Source organism: Malaya genurostris, chromosome 2 (assembly GCF_030247185.1).
Source record: "Malaya genurostris strain Urasoe2022 chromosome 2, Malgen_1.1, whole genome shotgun sequence".
Lineage (NCBI taxonomy): Eukaryota > Metazoa > Arthropoda > Insecta > Diptera > Culicidae > Malaya > Malaya genurostris.
Genome location: NC_080571.1, coordinates 58,481,656 through 58,504,868, shown reverse-complemented (window position 1 = coordinate 58,504,868; position 23,213 = coordinate 58,481,656). Strand labels below are relative to the sequence as shown.

The window sequence follows — 23,213 nt, the reverse complement described above, 5'->3', positions numbered from 1 at the left end:
TAGGAAACAGGAAATCAGACATTTTTGCTACTAAATCTTTGTGCCGAACACTGTCGAATGCTTTTTTCCATGTCTAGAAGAGCAACTCCAGTGGATAACCCAGAAGATTTATTTGCTTTTATCATGTTCGTTACTCTGACAAGTTGATGAGTAGTTGAATGTTCATGACGAAATCCAAACTGCTCTGGTAAAAAAATTGAATTCTCATCTATATGAGACATCATTCTCAACAAGATAATTTTTTCAAAAAGTTTACTGATAGAAGAAAGTAAGCTAATTGGTCGATAACTTGATGTTTCTGCTGAATTTTTATCAGGTTTGAGGATAGGAATTACTTTAGCGCTTTTCCATCTTGTTGGGAAGTAAGCTAATGAAAAACACTTGTTGAAAATTTTAACCGGGAGTCTCAACGCAACATCGGGAAGATTTTTAATAAGAATATTAAAAATTCCATCATTACCAGGAGCCTTCATGTTTTTAAGTTTCCTAATAATTGATTTAATTTCATCAAAATTCGTCTCAATCATGTCATCGTGTGATAACACTTGGGTTGAAATATGCTCATATTGCAGTGAGACTTCATTTTCAATAGGACTCACAACGTTCAAATTAAAATTGTGTACACTCTCGAACTGCTGAGCAAGTTTTTGAGCTTTTTCGCCATTTGTAAGAAGTATTTGATTTCCTTCCTTGAGAGTAGAAATTGGTTTCTAAGGTTTCTTAAGAACCTTAGAAAGTTTCCAGAAAGGTTCAGAATATGGTTTAATTTGTTCGACTTCTTTAGCGAATTTTTTTTTTATTTGGTTTCCAGTCTCAACTAAGTAAGTGATTCGAAATAGTGGAGCACATGGATCAAGTACGGTGAGCAAAATTTCCACACAAAACAGTTCATTGCGCGCTAAACGATTTTATTAATAATCTATTCATGTTTTTCTCTCCAGCGAGAACGAATTGCACAACTCGATTCGAGCGAAACAATAATTGAAAATCTAGCATTGAGTAGACAATTTCAAATTCCATGCAAAACAATTTTCTAGATTTTCTTCACTTTCCCGATTGATTTTCCTAATTATTTATATGATATATCATAGGAAAAGTCGAAGAGGATATAAAAAAAATTGTGTAAATCCGTGCAGCCATTAATAATTGATATCTCGCAACTTCGTTTTATATTTAGACGATAATGAGAGTGATTATAACTGATCGGGTTCGTGAACTCATGAAGTTAAAGTGTATTGTTATGAATAGCCGAGCACTTTGGAAAAAAAAACATCTAAAAACATCGCTATTAAGATAAATAAAGATAAGTTGAATGTTCTGAAAGGTTATCAACTTATTTTTCAGTATCAGTTTCGCACAGTAACTGATTTCGTTACTACATTTTCCGGTTGCCTGAAGTATTATTCACGAAAGCATCAGCAAAATCAGGAAGGCATTCATTTGAGGGAACTTACGCATTTGCATTTACTACACTTGCCACTACATGTAAGGCGACTGAACGTGAAAATTTCGATACTCTTCCCAACCGATGTTGTTGTTTAAAATCTTGATATTGTACGAGGCAGCTTGCCATTCAGAAGAAAAACCTTTGTGTATTTTGTAAGATAGAAATTACAGGTATTCTGAATAAACTGAACCTGAAAAAATGTTTTCAAAGATTGATTTGAAAATAAAGACTGTCCCAGAAAATATGGACGCAACCAAAAACCGCTGCCATTTCGCGATGGTTCAGAATTTGTCAATTTTTATGGCTGCGTCCTGTTGTTTACACTCTTCTCTAACCACTTGTGCAGTTGTTTATTCGCTTTCATTAGTTTGTTTCGAAATGCGTGGACTTTCAGCAGAACAACGTCGAAAAATTGTTTACAAATGGTGCACAGAACGCGGACTGTCATTGAGAAAGATAGCAAAAATGGAAGGAGTAAGTGAAAAAGCCTTGCGAAATGTGAAATGCAATTGAGGAAACCGGGTCGAAAAAAAGGTCCTGCTTACCCTCAGTTGGATAAACGTATACTGAAGGCGTTCGAGCAAAAAAAAGGAGGTTTCAGTAGCCAAAAAAGTGGGCACTTCGAAGTCAAACGTTCTTCGTGCTAAAGAACGTTTGAATCTTCGAACCTATAAGAAGCAGAAACAACCAAAACGTAGTCCGAAACAAGAAGCATCGATCAGGCCGAGGGTTCGAAAGCTGTACAATACGATTCTTGCTGGAAATTTAAACTGCATAATCATGGACGACGAAACCTACGTGAAACTCGATTACAAATCCTTGCCGGGACCAAAATATTATACGATGCGGGAAGGGCAAGTGTTAAACCAGTCCGAGACATCGATTGAAGCTGAGCTGAGCTGAGCTGAGCTGAAGTAGATCGCCCGCAGTTGCACTTCGCGATTGACCGAATGAGTGAAAACGTACAATGAACCAAGAAAATGAAGCTTGGGAGAAGCAAATCATTTTCACTGTCCATACCCACTCACTCACTTTTTATTAAATGATCAATAACGACGCAGGCTACAACCAAAGGCTGTGCTACTGAGGGAAAGGAAGGAATGTTAGTCCGATACTCGTTGTTTCTAGAGACCGCGGGTACCACTGTATCTCCACGAGCATTACGTGATAGGAGATTTGTTAGTAGGGAAGGAAAGAGATCCGGATATGTTTTGGTAAACAATATGATCCCAACAAAACCTGATTTTCGATAGTCAGGAGAAATATAATAAGTAAGAAAAATATAAAACATTTCAAAGGAACGATCTCACCAGCATCCCTTTTCTCCTGCTCGATCTGCTGTCAACAACGCGAGATGAAACACGACCACTGAAAGAATAAAATAAAAACACTCGCGAATGGGTCCGCTGCAGACCAACCCTAGACCTTCAGTCTGAATGACACGATCGACTTGTAAACGTTCACACATTCCATAGAAATCCGACAATGACATGCAGACGGCCCTTCGAACGGTTAACAGATTAACATCGTTGAATTTTGGGGCGGCAAATTCACAGTATCCGCCGCTTAAGCATCTTTAGTTTCGTGGATCAATATTATTCAATAAATAGCACTCTTACTACTAATCATACACTTACTACACCTGCACTAATACTCGAAATAACTATTTCAACTTAATTTTTAACTATACGTATCAAACAACAGAGCAGCACCAGGACACTGCATCGCACTTCCAGTGAAGCCAACACTTCCCATCACTGCTAATGATGAGATCACTGATCATGAACTTTAAATAACTCTAAGTCAAGAAAAGAACCATTGTGGCATCATTGCAATAATTCGAACACGAGTAAATTTGAGCTTGAGCTTGAGCGACCACCCCTGGTTGCTACTCCGTTACTGATCGGAATCAGCTGAAATTGTACAGGGAGTTTCTAGATGATCCGACCTGGGACTGGTAAATCATCCTTCAATGTACATCTTCTGGTAATCCCAGAATTCATTGATCAGTACCGGCGCCGACCAGGCCTGAACGTAGATCGTTTAAGGAATGGGAAGGGATGTTAGTCCAACACTTGTTGTTACTAGAGGCCGTATATACTACCTAAACCAGTCCGAGACATCGATTGAAGTCGAAAAATTTGGTAAGAAAGCTATGGTCTGGCAAGCAATTTGTAGCTGCGGTAAGATTTCGAAACCCTTCATCACCACTGCTTCAATGAACAGCGAAATATACATCAAGGAAAGTTTACAAAAACGACTTCTACCCATGATTCGAAGCCACTAGGATTCTGTTGTCTTCTGGCCAGATCTTGCTTCTTGCCACTACTCGAAATCAACGGTAGAATGGTATACTACCAAAAATGTCACTTTCGTCCCAAAAGACATAAATTGGAAAAAAGTGTCAAAACTTGTCGCCAAGAAGTCTGTACGGAATTTAATGCGGAACGTTCGCAAGAAGGTGCGCCAGCTAGTCTACAATGACTAAGTAGCAAATGTTGAGAATAATATTCTGTTATTGTAGTCTAATATTATCAGTATATCGAATAAAATTTGAATATCTAACACTTGTGAATTATTTACAGCGAAATCAAAGTGCGTCCATTCTTTCTGGGACAGTCTTTATACAGTTCTTCGATTTCTTCTGACATTTTGTTGTAGTGTTCAGTGAATGTGTAGCAGAAATTTAATTTTGTGATATTGGGAGTACAAATTAGTTCGATCCGTTTTGGCTGTTATGAATATTGAACAGTAACAACTGATGTCGATACTTTCAAGAGGTTGCATTGGCAGTTCATATTGAGCTAATTCAGCAGTAACCGTTAAGCAGATTTAAAATCGATGGCTTAACCACTGACGACGTATCCAGTTAATGATACTGTGATGTAAAATTACATTGGTCAGATGTCAGTGAATCAAAATAATTTGCTTATTCGTTAGTTTCGAGTAATTACATATCAAAGTCTTAAGGTTCAACGATGCTCCTCAAAACCAAGCCTCATCAAGTAAAACATTCATTGAATAAATCATCTCCCATATTGCATCGTCTTTAAAACAGTATTAGTGTTTATTGGGTGAAGCACATTCCACATAGTATTATTTGTTTATTTTTCCCTCGCTCTATACTTTCGCCACAATAAACTTCAACCTAACTAGTGCACGGTCATAAAATATAATCGTTTATATTTACCGCTTTCGATTGCATCTTTTGTCATTCTACAGCACAAAGCTAGTAAGTAGGGATAAAGTGAGAGAGAGAGAGAGAGAGAGAGTGAGAGAGGGAGGGATGGTAGAGCCTGGGTTTGAACGCAGCTGAAGTCACGTAGCACTTTTTAGTCATTAAAAAGGTCCTCTCCAGATTCGGGCGGGTTCGTGCGGGGAAGAAGGACCTGTCCCGTAAGCCATGTATATTTACTCTCTATTTGCAGTGTAAGTGCATCGAACGAAATGCAGCCGTAGAAGGATCAGTAGTCAAATTGTAGGTAAATATATTCATTTACAGTCTTCATCATCTGTTTGGAAGTTTTTTGTTGTATTTGTTTTTTTCCTCCTCGGTAAAAGTAGCATACAACCGAGAATTGGCAAGGGTTGCCTTATCCTAACTTTACGGGCAGAACGAAAAGGGACAGCAAAATTATTCCTTTTTGCTTCGCTTTCTGGCTTCCTCGGCCTGCCGTTATTATTTTGCTTGCTCTTCCCACAGGCCACCAGTTGGCGGCGTTATTGTGCATGTGCGCCTGTCGACGTACACGAAAAGGAAGTTGGCTAACTCCAACAACGGAATTTCGGTAGAATAAGTAAGTGGTTCGTTGGTAAGAGCATAGAGCATCGGTCGGGTCGGGTAGCAAAGATTGGATTGAATGAAATCTCGTTCGGAGTATGGGAAACCTTCTCCGGCGAAAAGGTGAAGGAGGAAGGGCGAGGGGGAGGGGGGAGATGATTTCCGGGAGCCAACGGAAAATTTATGGGAAGTCACACAGTTTAACCCGTCACAGAATGTCTAATGAGGCGGGTTTTCTTCTGGTGTGGATCATGAAATCGGATAATTTTGGGTGGTTCTCGAGACAAATGTTCAGCTTCCATTTTGTATGTCTTAGACAATTTGTTAACGTTTCAAGTGCCCGCATTATAACTTTCAATCAAGGTAAGCAGATGAACTTGTCAATTCAAGTAGAATTCCAAATGATGAATTCGATTTGATAGGTTCTGTATCCCAAACTGACACGATAAATAAAAATTGTTTTGTTAATCGAATTATTAATGACCTTAAGGTTAAAACCTGTGTATCAATTGGAATTTAGTCAAACATACAGAAATTTAGTTCTTTCTGATAGTATATTTATAAATTCGATTCCCTTCATCAGAAGAATTTTTTAAATTTTTTGCTGAATTGCGCTAAGAATGTACCCTACTCCCAGTAGGCATTGGTCTTCAGATTTAATTCGTTTACATTCTAGCGCCACTGAAACAAACTTTTCGTTCGTGTTGTTTTGAAAGTTGCCCATTAAAATCACCCAAGTAGCACGTTAAGTTGCTGTCCTGTATTTTTCTACAGATTGTGCATTTTATCAAATTAGTTCATATTACTATTGTAGTAACTGTTGTGTTATGGAAAAAGCGCAAGTTTTCGGTGTTGTGCAACATATCTTTAAGTTCTTCCGTTGTCACGAACATTTATTCACAATTATTGTGCAACTGATACAAAAACTCATGCATCGATCCCATTACAAATGCTGCAATTAAATCAGCGAAAAAACAATTGTGAAACTCATGGAAACTACTACGTAATGTAAACAAGAATTGAATTGATATTTACAAAAAAAAAGCGAATATAATTTCTAATGAATAAGTTTCACATTTGATTTTCTATACTGCTCGTAACACAAACATGGAACTATAAAAATATACTGCACATAAATCAATGGTAATACTACATATTTTATAATTGATCTATTATGTTTTAGCAAATAGAAAATCGACAACGAACTGCATTTTTATGGTGAAACATGTCTTCGTACGCCTGAAATTTTCAAACGCCTTTGAGTGTACGTGTTTTGATGATTGCACATCAATTTCTATGAAAATAACAATCTATTCTTTTCAATGAATATGATCGGAAAAGTGTTTAAAATATGTATAAGAAAGTTATCAAACATTCATACACCTTTTCAGACGATATTCTCATGTAGGCAAGTTTTGGGTTCATTTCAAGCAGATAAATCTGGTATAACTTATTAGCAAGTTTTAGAATTGTTTTTTTTTTAAATGAAGAAAACTGCACACACTGACCTAAAATTTCATAAGGCAGTCAAGACAATACGGACTCGGCAGCAAAATAGTTTTTATCGCGAGTTTTCCAATTCGGCTTATCAGTTTTCGCCTTGCGGAGAGCTTTTATTCTTCACAATTTTTTTCTTCACAAGTGATAAACAGCCATTTCGGCATATATTGAGTCCGATACAATTACGACATCCATTTGGAAATTTTTTTGATAAGTTGAACAATTGTTTTAGTTACTTCGTTTTTATATGACGATGTGAAAATTTTGGCAGAGCTTCTATAACTACTAGTGCAACGGGGATGTGCAAGTTGGTGATTTGCTGCACAATTGTTTTTTTTCATAAATACGTTTATTTCTCAAGGCAGTTTACATAAGTTTTTCGTCGCCGTAGCATCACTTTTACATAAAATTCTTATCCTAGTTTAATTCTAACATAGTCACAATGATTTGAATTTGTTAAAACATATTCCTCTTATTAATTAAATATCATCTTAGGTAACTCGTCATTAATTATGAAATCTACTCGGAAATATTAACTTCTATAAATTATAAAATAAGCTGTTTTTTCAGACATTTTGTTGATAATTTCATAAACTGTTTCAAGTTTGTTTGTATCATTACATAATTTCTATTCTAATTTAGCTATTGGTTGAACTCATGGACGCAGCTGGAATCAGAACTAAGTCTTAAAAGGGGCCTTTATTAAATTGAAACTCCAATTTTCTTTAAGAAATGATAAATAAGTTTCATGTATGGAAGGTCACGACAAGCAAGAATGTCTCGAACTGGGACATTGGATAGTCTACCTTGGGTACGCAAAGAATTTATTAGTTGAGATCTGACATCACGATACTCCACGCATGTCCAAACAACATGGTCAATATCGCGATAAGCTTCGCCACAAGCACAATGATTAGTCTCGGAAAGTCCAATTCGAAGGAGATGTGCATCTAACGTGTAGTGATTGGACATGAGTCTGGACATCACACGAATGAAATCCCTACTCACATCCAGTCCCCTGAACCATGCCTTTGTCGATATTTTCGGAATAGTTGAGTGCATCCACCGACCCAGATCATCTTTATCCCAAGAAGCTTGCCAGCTGGCAAGTGTTCTTTGGCGAGACCAGCTATAGAATTCGTTGAAAGCAATCGGTCTCCTATAAATTTCACCCTCAATAGCACCACATTTGGCTAAAATATCGGCTCTTTCATTGCCAGGAATGGAGCAATGAGCCGGGACCCAGACTATAGTGATTAGATAATTATTGTTCAATATGTCGTTCAGGCACTATTTTATTTTGCCCAAGAAAAACGGTTCATTCTTGCCTGTCATGTTTGAGCGAATGGCTTCAATTGCACTCAGACTATCTGTGAAGAGGAAATAATGGTTTGGAGATAATGTGACGATTACACTCAAACTATAATGAACTGCTGCTAACTCTGCTATATAAACAGATGCAGGTTCTTGAAGCCTGAATGAGGCCGAAACATTATTGTTGAACATACCAAGCCCTGTCGCTTCTTCAATTCAATTGTTTCGGTACGTGAATTTTATTTTATAAAAAGTAATGCAAATTTTTACCAGACAATAAGTTGTACGTAACTTTTTTTATATAGAATCCTGTAGATAGTTGTACAATTCATGCGGTAAATCTGATTAGTCGCCGAGAACGTAAAAATCATGGCGTCCGTGTAATAAATATTATAAAATTATCTTCCAATTACCGAGCTTCAGTTTTCTCGAAAATTTCTACAAATTACAAATGATGACGAAACGAGTTGCAAATTTTTATAACTTTTACTGGTAATTTCATCTCGTTGGTAAACCTTGTTAGTTAGTCGATATATAAAACTACTTTGAAACTACTAGTCCCTGGTTTCCGTTTCGAAAAGCACCGGTAATAGTGACGAAAAGCTACAAAACGGAACTCACTTCGATTTCTCAGCAACGGTTAAACCGATTTTCTTAAATTATGATTCAAATAAAAGCTTTCATTGTCTCAAAAGCTACTGTGCAATTTCATTCGGATCCGACTTCCGGTTCCGAAATTAGATGGCGATGAGTGTAAAAACTTTCGTACTGTCATACAAAATGATGCAAAACCGGTCCGCATCGGTACGTACTGGTACGGAAGACGAAAACACCACCACCTAGCACACAGCGTGCTTTGTTCAATTTTGTATAGCGTGTAGGGTTGCCACATTTATATCTATATTAACTTGCCATAAATGTTTATAAATTGAAAAGGTTCTGGTAATTTATACCAAAAGAAAGTTTTTGATTATGTTCAAGTTTGAAAGAAATTTTTTTTTCATAATCTTTTAATGATCACTAATAGTACTGTTGTTGTACCGTTGAATTCCACTATGTTATATCACGTCATTACACTCTCACAAAGTCACTATTTTCACAGTCACTATTTTTCCGAAAGTGTATCAAACGTTATAATACAGATACGTATTTCGGAATGCTATTTGCATCCTTCTTCAGTGTATCGGTTTTATAAGTTTATTGAAAGAATGCTGCAATGAAGTTCCTTTTATACAAACTTAAGTAGGTAGAAACGTAAGTAGGTAAACCACAAAATGAAAGGTAAAAACAGGTAACAGAAAACTGGAAGAGTTAAGTGTTTTCTATGTTTGTTTTTATCTTGGATATGGGTAGTAACTGGAAAAGCCAAGAAGATCTATTCCCTTGGTCTCGGTTTAATAAAGAGATGGAGTTATTTTTGAAAATTTCTAAACTTTCTGCTGAATCTAGTTTCCATGGATTGGAAATTTGTCTTAAGATTTTTATGTCATTAGTAGAGAGTTCATGATCTTCAAAAAAGGCATGTTCTGCTACTTTTGACTTGAAGTGATGTGGTAGTCCCTTTTCCAATTCTTTGGATGCTTTCGCTATTTCTGAGATATGTTCCTTGAAACGAATGTCCAGTGTTCTCTTTGTTTGTCCGATGTATATTTTATCGCAATGAGGACACGAGATTTTGTATACCCCAGACTTTTTCAAATTCTCTGTAGGATCTTTTGTAGAACCTAGTAGAGTTTTCAATTGGTAGTTCATACTGCTGAACACTAAATCTAAACCAAATTTTCTTAGTTTTGATTTTAGTGGGTGTAAAATGTTTTGATTGAAGTCGACTGATATTCTTTTAAAATTTTCAGAAGGGGGGGTCAAAGTTGTAAGTGATTGTTTTTTCAACAGTCTTAATTTTTTATCGAAGATGGTTTGAATTGTATGCTCTGGATATCCATTGAACTTTCCAATTTCGAAAATAAAGTTTTTCTCTTTTATCGCAGCATCTTTTCTAAGGGGCAAGGATAGCATTCTGTGAATCATATGGTGGAATGCTGCCATTTTGTGTTGATGGGGATGATTAGAAGTATTTGGTATGACACGGTCCGTATTGGTTGGCTTCCTATATATTTCGAAAGTTAAGGATTTTGCCTCCCGGACAATAAGAATATCCAAGAAAGGTAAACTGTTGTCTTTCTCTTCCTCATAGGTGAATGTAATATTTTTATGTAAATTATTAATTATTTCTAAAAAGTTCGATAAATCGTTCCGTTTGATGATGCAAAATATATCATCTACGTATCTCCACCAGCGATTAGGTAATAATCCCTGCTTATTTAGAAGTTCTTCAAGGTTTGCCATGAATAATTCACATAAAAACGGGGAGAGTGGATTGCCCATTGGTGCCCCTTGTAATTGTTTATAAAATTCCCCCCTGAATTTGAAATAATTTACATCCATACAAAGCCGGGTTAGAGTAAGATAAGACCGTACTTTGCATTTCCATAAACTACTACTATTTTGTTGAAGTAACCAATCTTCCAACAGATTGATTGAGTCCTTCACTGGGACACTTGGGAATAAGGCGGTTACATCGAAAGATACCATCATTTCGTCATCTTTGATATCGCCTGAATTCTGAAGTTGAGTAACGAATGTCTGTGTGTTAGGAACTGATTTACTGAAGAATTTTTTTGGCATAGATTGGAATTCTTTTACTAGCCGTTTGGATATTTTTTGAGTTGGGGCCCCTACTGAAGAAATGATTTCCCTTATTTCGTTACCAGGTTTATGGACCTTTGGTAGTCCTTTTATTTTGGATAAAGAAGGGTTAGAAACTTTGAGACTACTGAGATTGATATCGAAGTTTGGGTTGCATTCATGAAGAGTTTTATCTACTTTTTTAATAATATCTGGAAGGGGGTCGGCTCTTTCAGGGGGGTCAAAGGTGCACGACATCCTGGAAGGAGCGACAAATATCATATCTTACTGTTTGTATCGGCAGTTTGATTGACTTAGCTCTGGTCGTCACAAGCCCCGACCTCATGCCTACACGGTGTCAAATGATGACTGGTGACTCCTGTTTTTAGCAGAATGAGGAGGTGCGGAGTATTAGCAAGCGGTGGGACAGAGTGCAACTGTTGATAAGGAACTAACATCTTACTATAGATGTCTCGATTATCAACCCACTTTGTGACTGTTGCTAATATTCTTAACGTGGGAAGTGTGCAACATGTAAACTTTTATTAACAAAATTATAAATTTTATATTATTAATAGTAACTATCCTATTGCCCTGAGCTTAGGATGATAAACTACAGGGCGCGTACCCTGCTTGGCGGATGAGGGTGGGAGTCAATTTACACTTCGTGTTGACCAAGTCGGATCATACCGAGATCGATCGTTCGCTTAAAACGGTAAAACGAATTTATTATATCATCTGTATTTATCACAGAGTTGACATGACTGATACTGCTTGAAATTGACAATGGGCCATTGGGTTGTTTCAGGCATTACTGATGCAATTGGGATGCTTATTCACCCCGGCTCTGTGTTCTGTTCGAGTCGGATTGTTTCGATCGGGTGTGAAGTTTTGCGTTCTGTAGCTCGATCGAGTTCAGGTTTTTACATTCGTTTGACGGGGTCCGACTCGATCGGGATGCAGAATGGGGGTGATTAATATATCACATTCGTCCGGAACAGGTGAATTAAATTCAAAAAGTGGACTTATTATTATCAGAGATGCCAGAAAAAAATTTCAAATATCTTCAGACAGCGTTGCAAAAGTCTGTATATCTGAAAACAAATCTGCTGTTAGCAAATATTGCAGAAATTTCTCTATGATGTATTACTAAACGAACTTGGAAAAAAGGTCGCGACAATTTCAAAAGTCTGTAAAATTTGCAGATTTACAGACATATCTGCGGTTCTGGCATCTCTGATCAGGAATAGGAGCGGATTGACATCTTATGAACCGTTGGGGAAGTTTCAAACCTTCCGATCCGGTTCGATATCGGTACTGATGTTATACAGGTTGCATTGACGGCGAAACTGATCAGGGCAGGTGTGAAGACATTTTAAGCAATCGTGCCATTGTGTACATACTGTGGCTTCCCTGGACAATCTGGTGTTGAATGCGCATCCTTACCTTGCATCATATGATCCAACAGACTTACTAACACCTGACTTTATTTTATCTTATTTCATTTCATGGTGGGAGCGCAATGAAACGAGAATGTTGAAATAAGGAACTGTCATCGAAGGCCTAAGAGCAAGGAAATTTTAGGAAGAAGAACCCTGGGGCGTCTCCAGAGAACGACGAAAAGGTGGTAACTGAGTGATAACTTGACCTTTGTTAAGCTGAGGTAAGGTGGGGAGAGAGGGGTAAGTGCACTATTGTTTTTAATGTCACTTTATTATTATTACCATTATTATTATTATTGTTATTATTGTAATTATTATTATTGTTCCGTACGCTTTATTTTCAGCCACAAAGACAGTAGTTAGTAGTAGTTAGTAAACTTCTAAATGCTATATTTCCCTATTTATCTCCACTATCCCTAACCTAATGTATCTGAAACCAGTGGGACTCAGAGCAGCGCCTGCTGGTGGAGGAAGCCGGTGTGCTATACGGTCTAGTGCATATCAACGGTCAGGCTTTAGTAGGCTCACAGCCAGCTTGAAGTGAACCTCACTCAAGCAGATGGGCGGACACGGTCTGCCAGGTTGTGGGCTGATAAATTACAATTACAATATCTGGAAGGGGGTCGGCTCTTTGTTTCCTATAAGGGCCGTCATTGATTTTTTTAATTATCAGATTATCATAATCTTCTTTGTCCATAATTACCACTTTGTTTCCCTTATCAGCCTTAACATAAAATACAGGCTTTTCCCGCAATTGTTTCACTATTTCTTTATCACCCATATTTTGTTGATTTTTCAGTGAGGTATTTTTAATGATATCAGCTACAATAGTTCTGGCATCATTAATTTGAGAAAAAGAAAGATTACAGTTATTTAGGCCTGTTTCTACGTCTATAATAACTTGTTCGAGATTTACTTTAGAAGAAATTGCATAATTTAACCCAAGATTGAGAAGTTTTGTTTGTTCGTTGGTAAAATTCTGAGATGACCGATTGATTAGGAAGTCTTCTGAAAACTGTATTGGAGGTTTTGGGGGGCGGCGTGCTGTTTGTTAATGATGTTTCTAAAAATATGTGTAATATGAGAAAGGCATCATTACACCACTAGGTGGATTAAGCACAAAACTCGGTAAAAACTTTCCCAATTCTGCGATATTTTCTAAGTGTGTAATTTACAGTCGAATTAGTTATCCCATCTGTTTAAAAATACATGGTTCGCCACACGCAAGTCGTGTTTCAGTCCAATGTGTCATTCAAATCGAAGCAAGCCGATGCGCATTTTGCCACCATGCCTGCTAATTTCTAAAATTTTTCATACCAAAGTGTGCGCTAGGGTGGAACAAAATATTGATTTCAGCTCCACAAAACTGTTCCTTTTGGGTCCCATAAGCACCATGCAAAATTTTAGCTCGATCGGAGAAACTATATTTTCGCGCCCGAAGTTTAATGTTTGTATGGGATTTTGTATGTCGAAATTCACTTTTTACACAAAAATTGGCTGGAGATCTACCTATGAACTCTAAAAATCAGTGCATGTGTTATTTTCGTAGGAAATTCAATGAGGAAGAAAACTTTAGAAGACTGCAAAACAATCCGACGTTTGTAGAAAAAGTTATTAAAGGAAAACCGGCACAAGGTCCGAACAAAGTCTCATTCCTTAATACATCTAGCACCACTGCTGCTAGAGGTGGTAATATTATTGTTCTTTCTTTTATTATGCTATAACGATTGATTTGAGTTGTTTGATGTCTTCACAAAAGTGTCTCAGCTTATTATGAGAATTTTTTAAAGTGACAAGCCATGTTCTAAAACTCACTGTAAACACACAAAAATGTCTAACTTTTTAATTTGATGAAATAGGTTTTTGGAATCTTCTACAATATTTTAGATAAACTCAAATCCAATAACTTTGCGAAGATAATAACTCTCTATCTCTTAAAGTTTAAAAGATATAAACGGTACTATTTTATACAATCAAAAACATAATTTACATGACTTTTATGTGTCTTTACAGTAAAGTTCAAAGCATGGTTTGTCACTTAAAAATAATCTTCATTCTCCACTGAGTAAGTATCGTGCAGATCAACCGTTATAACACTTTAAAGGATGTCACATCATATTACTTTCACTAGCAGCAGTGGTGCTAGATATATTAAGGAATGAGACATTGTTCGGACCTTGTGCCGGTTTTCCTTTAATAACTTTTTCTACAAACGACGGATTGTTTTGCGGTCTTCTTCCTCGTTAAATTTTCTACGAAAATAGAATTTCGAATGTACTGATTTTAGAGTTCATAGGTTGATCTCCAGCCGATTTTTTTGTACAAAGTGAATTTCTCCATACTAAATCCCATACAAACTTTAAACCTCGGGCGCGAAAATATAGATTCTCCGATCGAGTTAAAATTTTGCATGGTGCTTAGGGGACCCAAAAGCAACAGGAAAAGTTTGGTGGAGCTGAAATCAATATTTTGTCCCACCCTAGTGTGCACTTACTGTCGCTTATGCCGATTTTTGTTTTTAGAAATCACGAATGTTTGCGTCGACTTCGGCGAAACGCAAGTCACAGTTTTGTACAGAAGCACAATGGCTACTAGGATGATTCAACGAACTGCGATTGTCCGGCAGCTGTTTGCCGAGATCTCCGCTAATTGATATCTTTGATTGACTAAAAGGTAAATAGTTATCGATAAAATGATGGGTTGCTGTTAAACACGGCAATTCACTTTACCGTACATCGGGGGGTTTAACATTTCAGAACATTGCGTTCCGTTAATTGTAATCCAAGCAATCCCCAAAATAATACAGTGGTTTGTCCAACGAATTGACTATTTGGCTGCAATAAACCCTATTTTCATCGTTTTCAACAACCAGCAGATCAACACATTCTCAGTAACTTTACACCGCCACAAATCTCTACCCGACCTGCTAACGAACAACGCCACATCAACTAACCGCATTATGTATGTCGAAGAACACAGAACGAACAAACGACCTGCCGACTTAAATGGGTACACCATCACCTCCCACCCACATCTCTCTACCTCAAAATCCCACCATCCCACACAGACACAGACGGCTACGGGGCTGACATCAGCTGGATATAAGCGGGATAAGCCAGTGGTGTTAAGTTCATCAAAATTATGTTGGACCCCGAACCGAAACACCTACCTGTTTCTTCTCATTTCGATTGCTGCACACTTTTCACAAACATTCCCCGCTCTAATGGTGTTTTCCCGGTGAAGCTCTCACTTACATATACTAGTATAGAGTGACTTGGTTGAGGCCATAAATTACTGCTACAGCGTTGAAAGCCATTCATTCATGTGGCTGTGGTGTCCGAGCGGTTAAGGAGATGGACTTGAAATCCATTGGGTTCTACCCGCACAGGTTCGAATCCTGTCTACAGCGAAATATTTTTTTTTTGAGTGGTATAAAATTGCAAATTGGAGTAAATATTATCCTGCTATTGTTTTGATTGAGAAGGAGAAGAAAAGGGAGAGATAACCATTCCGCTCTATTACCTACCTACAATAATCCACCCAGAAGAATATCTGAAACCCTTTCAATTTTAGCCTATTATAAAATTGCTTTGTTTATTTTCCTATTGAACGTATTGACATGAATAATCGAAACCGAACCAATGGACTTAATATTCGTGATAATCATTTGTCAAATCAGTCGCCTCTCTCATTCTAGATTTGCATTTATTAAAGTGGTGTTTTAATTCACATCAAACCTGTTAATTTGAAAATCATTCGTTGACGATAACCTTTACGAAGTAGGCGCGCAACCCGTAAAATAAATTGCCTAACGTCTTTGATAAGGAAAAACACAAACTCTACTAGTTCAATTGGAAGTCATTTTACCATACGGCAATCATTTAGCACCCGACGCGATTTGCGATTTGAAGTGTCATTCTTCTTGAATAATGTTAATAATACATAATATTCCTCACAAAGCAGGATCCACAAGGTCACATAATGAATCATCCATACATAAGTTACCCAAAAACAAACGCAATTATCAACACAAAGTGGCAAAGGGTTTCAAGGACAAAGGATAAAGCAATGTCATTTCCTTTGCTTTTATTTTTTTCATGATGCTCAGGGTATAACAAATATTTAAAGCATAGGCTTTAGGTACGGTAGGGAGAACATTAATGTCTTTATTCATCATTGAGGACAAGCGGCGCCGTGGCTTAGTTGGTTAAAGCGCCTGTCTAGTAAACAGGAGATCGTGAGTTCGAATCTCGCCGGAGCCTACGCTTCTCTGAAATTTGGGAGTGCGTAAATTTTTTCTTGCTGAAAGAGGACAATCTCTTTTTTAAATATAATTCTTTAACATCCCATTGAGCATTTATACGTTGCCCTATGGGCCATGACAGATTATATACTGATGTGAGTAGGTCTTACAGACAGACATTCTGTTCTGATACGTGTTGTGTTTATGTACAGATTATTTTATCGTGGATACGAGTTACTTTATTTATGGGGCACCTTTTCAAAATTTACACTAAACAAGAATGGGTAGAACTTAATCATAAATATCTATAGTTGTACTAAATCCAGCAACATAATATTTTCTCCATGCTATCGAAAACATGATCAGCAATTTTTGATGAAATTTTCAATTGTAATAAAATAATACCAAATAACTCAAAATCATTTTTTTTTCAAAATATTTGCTATCAATGAGTATCAAAGAGAAAAACGCTTGTTTGTCTATCCCGTCCTTAGACGATGGTTTTGATTGGCACAGTGACGCTAAAACGAAATGTAGAGGCGCTGATACTTTCAGCAAGAGCTGTAAAATCGGCAGGAAAATTTTTAATTACTTCACCTTTTTAACGATTTTTCATAAAAACGGGTAAATTCATAGTAGAACTTAATTTATTGTACAAAAACTAACGTTTATTTGGAATGGGGCATTATACTTGACTCAATACCATTTTTCAAATGCTCAGAAAATAACAAAAAAAAGTATCCAACATAACTGGAACTCGATTGCTAAACATTGTAGTACTCGAGAAATCAACATTACAAAATTACATAAAAGGTTAGTCCGAAAAAAAACTAACCTAACTCAATTTCAAACATTTCTGAAGATTTACATGTTTAATCGTAATTTACACTAGAAAAAGTAGTAATAATCACTTTGAAATCGATTTTCTTTCACTCCACTTTCATTGCTGAAATCTGTTGGTACTACTGAATAAACGAAAAAATCGTTGCAAATCACTACTGTCGATATGAAATTTTTCCGGAAGAATCGTCTTTTTCTGGGCTCCATTTTTTCAGTAGCAGGAGTTTCAAGGAAATTTGAATTAAAAAAAGGGGTCATCAAATGTTTATTTGATGTCAAATTTGAAATTTGATGTCTAAAAAAGGCGGGTGGGTAATGTCAGAAACATAACTGGATGTCGTGAATACGAAAACAACTGACATGTTCCTTAGCACTTCCGAATATCAATTAGTTGATCAATTGTATGAAATTGTATGTAGAATTTGAAACGATGCACCTAAACTAAAGTACAGATTAGGCTCTGAAAAGAACCTTTTATGAAAGCGTTTGTGATTAAGAGTGATGAGTTGAATTCGAATTCCGATGGATGCCGCTGACTTCCGTCATCTAATTCCAGGCTGAACTGTTGGTACGTGGGTGCGATACTGATATGGTTGGTGTAGGTGTAGCGTTTACAACCGATTATAATCTTCCAATAAAGAAAACATTAATTCGCTGGGTTGATCAATGATACAATAGGCCTAATTAATTGAACGAAGCTATCAATATGCTATAGAGATTCATTTCTAGCATTCAGAAAGGGTCAAATTGCGTAATTCTCTACGACATTAAACTCTGAAACATTTTTCGCAAAAACAAAGAAGGCTTCACTTGATCTCGATTACTGTGAATTTCACACAGCGAAAAGTGCACAAATCTATCCAAGCTATTCTCACTAAACTGAGGATATTTACCTTCGATTTGCGAACAACAAATCCTAATAGTTCTTTAGAAAACTTTTGAGCCATTAGAACGACTGATTTTGTGTAATGCTCTCCGCCGTTGTTTTTTCATCAATGCAAATGACTGGCAGCTGTAACGTAATCGCTCTTGTCTGAAGCGAAACTAGCTTTGCGAACGACACAAAATACATCTGCTGGCAGTGGCGATAGAATCCAAACTGATCCAATTTTTGTTAGGAGCTTTCATTTTACGTGATTTCGTTTGTAGCTTTTTCACTAATGGGCGGTCCTAACGGCTATAAAAATAGCCGCATACAGAATTTTAATGTCAATTATTTCATTTCGGATTTGCATAATTTATTAAAAGAAACTTTCAATATGCTGTAGGGATTCGTTTCTAGCGTTCAGAAGGACCAAATTGAGGAACTCACTACGATATTCAACACTTTTCGGAACATTTTTCTCGAACGATTTGTTGTACAGCAGCAGATATTTTGTTCTCTTCCTCAGAACGCGTTCTGATTGGCTGGTGTTGACATGGGTCAAATGAGACAGATTTTTCAATAGTGTACTATTGAAATATTTCAATGCTTTTGCTATACACGTTTAAGTTGAAAAATTTCGATTCTATTGGTAGTTAAATTATATGAATCCTTTCACAGATCACTGAGCTATGAGCTTTAAAAATACGAGCAAGGCAAACGCGCCTTTTGGATTATCCCCTGTGATACTCGTTTATACCAAACATTTCAGAAAAGTTTGTTTTTGAATTATTTGAGATTATGTCACACAACTGATAATTTTATCATAAAATTGTGATCATATTTCCGATGACATGTCGCAAGAATTATGTTGATTCGTTGGATACAACAAGAGATATTCACGATCAAAAACTTATCACTCTCTCAGAGGGTAAATTTTGAAAAGGCACCCCATAGTAAAGTAAGTCGTATTCACGACAAAAAGGTTTTCAAATTAAATAAAATTCAGAATTACTTGCTTTACTAGTGGGATTTTTTTTTATAGATAATTCTGTTCCATTGGTTTTCGAAATTTGACCAATTTGTTTCTTTTTGAGTTTTGATGTGAATTACGTTGTCGTTGGAGAAAATCAATAACACTAATACGTGATCCAGAGTGACATGTCTCTATTTGCCATTTTTCTGTCAACAATGCGATTCTTCGAGGTACCGAAAAAAAAAATTTTTATATGGACATCTACATTAACATTAATATTGCGATGGATATTTAAGGCAGCAAGTCCATTCAGGCGATATTCTTTCATTGTTGACCTCAAGTACGTTTTCGAGCGTCGCAGAGTAGAAAACGACCGTTCGTTTCCTGACGTGGTAACATGCAAAACGGCCATAATTCGCAGTATTTTGTTAACATCTGGAAAATGTCAAGATATCAACCTAATTTATCCATGTGTCTGGAAATTTATCATGCAAAACAGATTCGTATGTTTTGAACAATTCGGCACAAGAAAGTCTATCAAAAATTTGAACTTCTTTGAGAAACAAGCAAGCAAAGTTACACAAAATATGTCTGTATTTCAAAAAACCATTATCGCTTGGATATAAGTTAAGAAAAACTTATTCATTTAGTAAAAAATGGTAAAATGGTAATTTGAAGTTACATATTTGCTCTATTATTGGAAATTTTTTCCAATAGATAAATAAGATAAGGAAAAGTCTGTGAAAAATGTAGAATTTTGTTTCACTGGGAGGGGGATTTGAAAGCAAAAACCAAGACCCCCCTCCTTCCCCCTTGCAGACGGGCCTGATTCTTGGTTCAAAGTTATGGATCTGCGTCAATTTTTCGGCATCGTTTTCTTAGACAATCTATAATTTTTCCAATTAACAGACCCCATAATTGGAAAATTAGAAGCTCAAAAGTGCAAGGTTAAATTGAATACCACGTTAAGCATTTGTGATCGCTGTCGTGGGCGATCGTAATGTAATAATTGTAGATATAGCAAGCAAATAAACAATTCATGGAAATATAAAAAATGGTATCATAATTAAATATCCATGTATCTCAAGAACAGCTACTTTTAGAAGAAAGGATATCATGAACCAATTCATTGCCTTTAACCTGTAGAACAATATTCTACTGTTTTCTTCAAATGATTATCTTTCAACGAGAACTTGAAATTTCGAATATATCTGTAAATTGTTTTAGCTGTAACTTCTTCATTTTTCAAAAGATACGGATGGGATAGCCATCAATCTGTAGGTTTTAATAACAACTTTAAAATATTTTATATATAAAAAATTTTTCAGTCTATATTATTTTAGAGTGCCCAATCGATTCCCTACAACTTCTTCCTGAACGCCATTTTTGTACAATTAACGGTTTCCGAGTTACAACGATTTGAAAAAGGCAATTTTTGTGAAATGCAAAAATACATACGCCCTTTTTAAAAATTAGTCGTGAGTCGGATTGACATCTCCATCGGATTAAAACTTATGGTTTGCCATACCGAAGCCATGTGCAAAGCTTCATCCAAATCGGAAAAGGTCGATTCTGATTTTTCGTCTACTCATTCCTGGAATTGCTCAATAGATGAAGAAAATACTGAAAAGCATTTACACAGTAGAATAGATGAACCGACGACACGACCAGACACTCCGAAGAAAAAATTGCTTTAAAAATGTCCGTTGACGATTTACCGCCAGTTACCATAAATTTAGCGACCCCTAGAGAACAATAAAAATAATTATATCGAGCAACACTGTTTAAGTTGCTACGAGCTAGTTACTAAGGCACCCCAGAAAAAATAAACAAACAGTGCGACAAAGATATTCCGGAATATAGAAAAGGACTCAGGTACGTTAAGTCTGATTGGACTAAGATTGAATAAGAAGTACAACTTTGTTTATCGGTAGAGTGTATGGAGATAACGTAGCAAAGCTGGAAGGTTCTCTATTTGCATCTTGGCGTTATATGTATATCAACCGCTACATCAGTCGCACCAGTAACTTGCATTTCGGAGAGAATTGTTTTCAGGATTTCAATTCAATCGTTTCGTACCATTGGTAGAATATTATCGCTACTTCAGATTTTTCGCCAATGGAAGACTGGTCCGGAAAAACCGAAAAATATTGTTACAAACCTGAAAGCTCGATCATTCGCCCAGAATGAAATACTTAAAAGCAGGGCTTTTTTGTCAGTCCTCCCATAGGGGCACAGTTTTTTGTACCCCCTTCACAATGTTTTACGCAGAAAATATTGGAGTCATTTCTTGTTTCATCGATGAAAAAAAAATTATTTTATTGAAAAATAATAGCTGCTTATTATACTTTTATTTAGGTTTCATTGTTACAAAATAGTGTGTTATAATATACGCAATAAATTTTAAAATGGCTTTCAAGTTTTCATTAAATTTCGCTCACGAATCTTTTTGCAATTATTCTCTCGTTGTAACTGCTATAGTATGAACAGTGTTGATGTTAAATTGAGTTAAAAGTTAAATTCAAATCAAAGGACTTTTTCCCATATGGAATTCCTGAATTTCTTCCGGATCGGCACACAGTTTTTGAACTAGGTCCAACCAAGTACCGCCGTTTTACTTTCCACGCTTTAAAAGCTATCAAGAAGATGACACCGTAGTCGCAAGCATGACGGAACGAAATAAACATTTTGGTCCACCCCAGATGTGTGTCAAAATTACTACTTACTAAAACATGTCATAAGTTGATATCATCATACCAAAAAAATTCAAAATTTTTGGAAATTCACATTTACATGATAATAATGATGTTAGTAACAAAGTTGATTTTATTCCAAGATTAACATCCATGTTTAGATAGAATATTGCACTTCATTGCCAAATTCATTTGAACGGAAATAATTCGGATTAATCCTGTTGTAACGTTAACCACATCTTTCCTACATTTATTTACATTCTACATGTCTTCAATGAATAGTAACCATGGAAGCTGTTATAAAATATCAACAATTTATCAGCATGTGTTGTCAGTTTCAACATTTTTGTAAATGATTTCGTTTTGACACAACGAGTTACTGAGGGATACTTAAATTTGCGATACAGTTTTGATAGACGAATGGCAGGTCGTGTCGTCGGATGAACTTTCATACCAATTATAATAAGAAACACAATTTGAATTGTGTCCCGCAGAAATTCACATTCCGGCTACAACGAAAGTAAGACAGAATCTGATTTAAAATCATGATTGATGTAAAATTGAATAGGAATGCATTAATTGATCAATAAACAATACTGTATGTTTCAAAAATTGCTGAGTTTTGCTTCTTAAGTACATTGAAAAATGAAGAAATGTGAAGTAACTTTTCATTCAATTACCAGCTCCAAATATATGCATGAAATTCACAAAATATTTTGATCTCTGCAGTATAACATTTTGAATTTCCAAGAATTCGGAAATAATAAACTGAGTATTTTGGAAGAAGCTATCTTTGCCGAAATTTCAGTAAAATATCGCTTCGCCGTTCGTTTCCCGCATCTTTTTCGCCGAGATCAAAGTTAAGTTAAGAGAAGTCATGTTACTGTGATGAACATGTCTCTAAAAAGAACAAAACAATGAAGAAGGATAACCAACAAAAAACTGGATATTACTAACTACACATTTATTCAGTGCCTTTTACCATACTTCCCCATAAAAAATCGATCAGCATATCATCACTACGATAGAGAAATTAAGATTTTAATCGATCTATAATGCTCGAATGTTTGTTTACCACATTTTGAGTGCACTGATTGCCCACCGAATGCCCAAGATTTTAGCTACGATAGCACTTGTTAGAGCGCCTTTCCTTGTCACCGGGCTGTTTAAAACAGAATACTGGGTGCTGAAAAACTAACAGAGGTATAAACTTATTTTGCTCACACGAATATTAACCTTTATTACATTACTAGGACACCATTTCGGATATTCTTCCGAGCATCAATTGATTGTAAAATGAGGTTTGAAGAAAAACTTTGACACAACAACGTTTTACGTCCAGTTGCAAGGCCTACTGTCTAATCTAAATTCAAAACAATGATGTTCTCAAAGTGGTGAAAAAAAACTTTATTCTTGTAAAATTATAATGG

General features: G+C 36.2%; 2 non-coding genes across 2 annotated transcripts; both read left to right on the top strand.

The window, feature by feature from the left end:
- Positions 1–15,496: 15,496 nt before the first annotated feature.
- On the top strand, positions 15,497–15,578 carry Trnas-uga (transfer RNA serine (anticodon UGA)). Its single transcript has one exon. It is a non-coding gene; the product is annotated as a tRNA-Ser (tRNA).
- A 779-nt stretch (positions 15,579–16,357) lies between these two features.
- On the top strand, positions 16,358–16,431 carry Trnat-agu (transfer RNA threonine (anticodon AGU)). Its single transcript has one exon. It is a non-coding gene; the product is annotated as a tRNA-Thr (tRNA).
- Positions 16,432–23,213: the final 6,782 nt, after the last annotated feature.